Source organism: Apus apus, chromosome Z (genome assembly GCF_020740795.1).
Source record: "Apus apus isolate bApuApu2 chromosome Z, bApuApu2.pri.cur, whole genome shotgun sequence".
Classification (NCBI taxonomy): domain Eukaryota; kingdom Metazoa; phylum Chordata; class Aves; order Apodiformes; family Apodidae; genus Apus; species Apus apus.
In genome coordinates this window covers 2158140-2163159 of record NC_067312.1, presented here as the reverse complement: position 1 = coordinate 2163159, position 5020 = coordinate 2158140, and positions in this window count along the sequence as shown.

The following is a 5020-nucleotide window of genomic DNA, read 5'->3' as shown; positions in this document are numbered from 1 at the left end:
GTCCCAGTAACACCCGTGTCCAGTTCCACAGCAGCCCCTGGGACTTTGGGACTTCCAAACTCACAGTGAGTTTCGTGTGTAACGTTTTTTGGTGCTTTTTATAACCTGCTGTGGTCGAACGGAGGCAGGACCACCCCTCCTTGGTATACCCTGAGCCACCAGAGGAGGGCAGACCTTCCCTGCTGGACCTGAAGTGACGGGCTCCGAAGCCGCGAGGTGACGCCGCCAACTGGTGCTGGGCTGGTTATACTGGTCCGGGCTGGAGAGGAGCAGCCCTCGAATGCCACCGCTGGGGTAGGGCCAGAATCCATCCGATTCCCTCGACAAAGCTGCGCTTTCACCTTCCTCACTCTTTCCACCACGGGAGGTCCTGGGTAATCACACAGAGGGCAGATAGACTGGTAAACCATTCCAGCCTGATGAGGGAAATGAATTGGTTAGTTGGTAAATGAATGCAGTTGACATTGAAGACAGATGGGGTTTTCTTCTCCTGAGCCTAAATTGCCAGCCTCAGGTCAGGCCCAGTGTCCTTCCATCAGGGAAGTTAAGGAGAAATGAATGTGAAGTCAAGGAAGATGATCCAGAAGGGTAGAGGGATTACCCTGATTGGCAGCAGAAAAGTAGATTTATTAAGGGATGAAGGCACCAAAAAGGCTGTGACCTCCCCATGCAGAGGGACTCTCCATGGTCTCTGCTCCAAGAGGTAGGGCAGGGGCTGGGCAGCCTTTCCTTGACAGAGCATTTGCTTCTGGCCCCACCACGGTGGCCAGATCAGCTCCAATAGAAGCTGCAACTGGGTCTTCTACTTGCTGTCTGGCTGGATTGGTGGAGCAAAACTGAGGAGGGAGGAGACAGTGGTTGGTCAGGATCAGTCAAGTGGCATGGGGCAGTGTTTAGAGTGGACTGAAGGAAAGAAAAATGGAAGGAAGCAGAAGAAGAGCCAGAAAAGGAAGATGAAAGAAAGAGCATCTGGTGAGACCATCTGAGGTTTTGTCACCGCTGTCCCTGGTTGTTCAGGAGCTCAGCAGGGTAGAAGGAACTGATGATCTGAGGTCAAAGTAGTCACCAAGCTGAAAAGAGCCTCCCCATCAAAAGCAGAGGGAGGAAAACAAATTTTAAAAGCAGCACATGCCAGGCCTGTTCGTGCACAGTGAGTTATGTGAATCACTGACACAGGGATTCAACAGAAGTAGGGAGGGGAGGGACCTGTGTCCATGCACCCCAAATGGGAACATTCAGACACGTATGGGACACATGTTGGAGCAACCCCAATCAAGATAGATTTCACAGTGCCACAAAATGTCCCCAGGGGCTGGAGCTTTATCATCTACTCTGCTAAATCATTAGCACAATCCCAGGTGTAGTGCTGGATCAGACCAGCTAGGATTTTTCCCAAACAATTGCTGTGGACAGTGTGGGAATTAGCATGGGAGACACCATTCCCAAAACCCAGGCTGCATGTGGAAGTTGGGTTGGGATGCAGGTGGTTCCCATGTGAGCTGGTGGCAGAGCCAGAGGACACTCTGGGCACGTTTGATTGCAGAAATGCTCTGTGAGGAACTGGAAGCAGAAGGACTTCAAAAAATAGAGCAAAACCAGCTGAAGTAGAATCCAAAGAGTGGAACCAGTGTGAAAAGGTAATAATCAGCAGTGTTGTTGCTCTGGAGCTGTGCAAGAGGCAAGGTCTGTGGAGAGAAGTGATACATTTGAGGGGAATTGGTCTAATAAAAGACACTTTTTCTTCACAAATTGTGCCTCAAGGTAAAGGATCATCTTCACTGCCTTGTTCCTGCTGTGGTCTCATGATGCAGATGAGACAAGTTATCAGGTTGTCTCTCTGCAGGAGGGTTAGTCTAAGCATATAGTTAGAAGAGATGTGGGTGAGTAGAACAGAGAAGTGATCTTTGTTTGTTTGTTTTAAATTTGGGTTAAGAATCAGTGATATAAAAAACCCCAAGAACTCCCGGGTCCAGCTCTGGTGGTGCTGCTTTAAATAGGATCTTTGAAAAGCTGGAAATGGTACAGAAAGGAGAGAGCAAATCATCTCAAGGATGGGGAACAAAAGTCTTCTTGTTCAGGTTTTCTGAGAGGCTTGGTTGCCATGAGAAAAATGAAGCAGGAGGTATCTGAGCCTCGAGGCAGAACAAGCATCAGATGATCCAAAGTCCAGGAAAACTCGAATGGAAAGCACAGCATGGATTTAGGAGAGTGAATGTTAAGCACCTTGATGTGCACCTCCAGAATTTTGGGAGATGGGTTTTGCTCCAGCATTAACCCACTGGCTTCCTCCAAAAGGGAACCCCAGCAAAACGTGGGAAACCCGCTGGGAGAATCCAAGGGTTTCCTGTCATCTGTGAAATTCCTGAAGGGATTCACGCCCTGTGAGGCTGCTCCTGTGCAGCCCAGACAGCAGAGCCCTGGCAGCTGGCTCTGGGGAGCTGAGGAATGCCAAGGGCTCCCAGTTGTTCTCTTGGCAACAGCAAAGCAACAACGCCGGGTGCGCCAAAAGAAACTCTTCTGTGTTGAGCACCAAATATGGTGAGAAAAGTCTTCGGGAGGGGGAAGAAACGGCTGCTTCTCTCCTTCTACTGCACGGGCATGAAGTAGTTAGAGATGTATCAGTTGCTCCTTGGCTGGTAGTAGCAGGAGATGAAGAACCTCCTCTTCACCATGACCCCGCTGCTTGGAAAAGCTTCGGTGGGTTGGAGTCTGGAGCTGAGAGGGAACCAAAGTCTGGTGTCAGTGATTTAGCTGACACCAAAGAGCTGCTGGGAGGAAAAGCTGGTGCAGATGTCCTGGATATGGAGTCTAGAAGTGAAAGCTCTTCTGTTAAAAATGGTTTGCTGGGAGTGTCAGCCCCTGCAGCCCTGCAAATCCCATTCCCTGGGGTGAAGGTTCTTCTCTCCTGGGCTGAATTACAACAGCTCTCCAGACAGTCCTTCTTTCACAAGGCAGCCTATTTCTGCAGGTCAGATATACTGGGCAAGATCCTCAGCCAGCCTGGGCTGACAGGAGTTTGCAGCAATAGTGATTGATGGTGTTTGGGTATCAAGTCTGGTGTTCTAAAAAGTCTTGGGTTTGGGCTGCTTTTAGCCAGGCACAAAGTCACGACCTGGCGTGTTATCTCAGCAGCCTCCTCTGCTTGTAGGTGCAGCACCACGTTATTCAGGAGTGTTTCAAAAGCCCCCTGAGGGCTGGGGGAAAGCAGCAGAACATGCCCTTCATAACGGGCCTCCACGTCGTGATGAGGAGGGGAGGTTTTGATTAAGTGGGCTTGTAGATTTATCGTTACAGTTGCTATAGCAACTCGACTCCTTTTGAATGCAGGGGGCTCGTTTGTACATCCAACAGTTGAAATCACATGAAATGCCAGCAGAGAATTAACAGCCTCCTGATCTGCAAGGCTGGACAACATCTCAGTGTTTGGGCTGGAGAGGAGATGGGTGGAGTCTCAGATGAGCTGAGCCTGGGGAAGAGGAGACCGAGGGGGCATCTCATAGATGCTTTATAAATATCTGGAGGTGGTGTCAGGAATGTAGGTCCAGTCTCTTTTCTGCAGTGTCCAGTGACAGGACAAGGGGCAATGGGCACAAGCTGGAGCACAGGAGGTTCAAGCTAAACATAAGGAAAAACTTCTTTCCTGTGAGGGTGACAGAGCCCTGGGACAGGCTGCCCAGAGAGGCTGTGGAGTCTCCTTCTCTGCAGACATTCCAAACCCACTTGGACTTGTACCTGTGTGACCCACTGAAGGTGTTCCTGCCCTAGCAGAGGGGTTGGACTAGATGGTCTTCAGAGGTCCCTTCCAACCCCCACCATTCTGTGGTTTGGTGTGGTCACAGCTCATCCTGTTGAGCCTTCCTTCTCCAAACACTGTGAAAGCTTAGCAGGGGAAGGGCATCATTTCAAAGCACGAGCAGCACGAGGACATTGCACAGCCCGACGTTAGCAGCAAAAGTGATGGTTGTTCTGACCGTGTCTCCTTTCTGGACCTGACAGTCTTGGTGCTGAGCTGCAGCAGCCACGGCCTCCTGCCAAGTCTGTATGTACACGATGGCTATTCCAGCCCTTCCAGATCTTTGCAGCCACACACAAGACAGAGGTTAACTCCTCAGCGGTGGCACTGGGCGTGTGGCGAGGAGCTCTGAGGGGTGCAGGGGACCCAGTGCTGTGGCCAAGGCCCTGAGGAAGCACCTCGCTCCAAGGAACTCCACCCAGGCGGGGACCCCATTTCCCTGCCACCAACAGACAGGGTCTGTGCTTCCCGCTTCGCCTTCCCGGCCTCTCCAGCCTCCTCCCCACAGGAGCTGTGGCCCCTGCCATCCTGGCTGCCGCCTGGCAGCTGTCCCCTCACGCCCCTCGCAGCCCCTGTCCCCGGAATGTCCCCGTCCCCTCCGAGTCCCTCACAGCCCCATCCCCTCACAGCCCTGCTCTCCTCACAGCCTCAACCCCTCACTGTCCCCATCCCCTCACGGTCCCGGTGTTCTCTCAGCCCCTGCACTGTCCCTGTCCCCTGGCTGTCCCCATCTCCTCACAGCCCTTCACTGTCCCCGTCCCCTCACGGTCCCCTTCCCCTCGTTGTCCCCTCACTGTCCCATCCCTTCACTTTCCCCTCCCTCTCCCCATCCCCTCACTCTCCCCTCACGTCCCCTCACTGTCCCTATTCCCTCCCTCTCCCCAACCCTCATGTCCCCTCCCTCTCCCCATCCCCTCATGTCCCCTCCCTCTCCCCATCCCCTCACTCTCCCCTCATGTCCCCCCACTCTCCCCATCCCCTCATGTCCCCCCATGTCCCCCCACTCTCCCCATCCCCTCATGTCCCCCCATGTCCCCCCACTCTCCCCATCCCCCCATGTCCCCCCATGTCCCCCCACTCTCCCCATCCCCCCATGTCCCCCCATGTCCCCCCACTCTCCCCATCCCCTCACGTCCCCTCATGTCCCCCCATGTCCCCCACTCTCCCCATCCCCCCATGTCCCCCCATGTCCCCCCACCCTCCCCATCCCCTCCCTCCCTCCCCCCT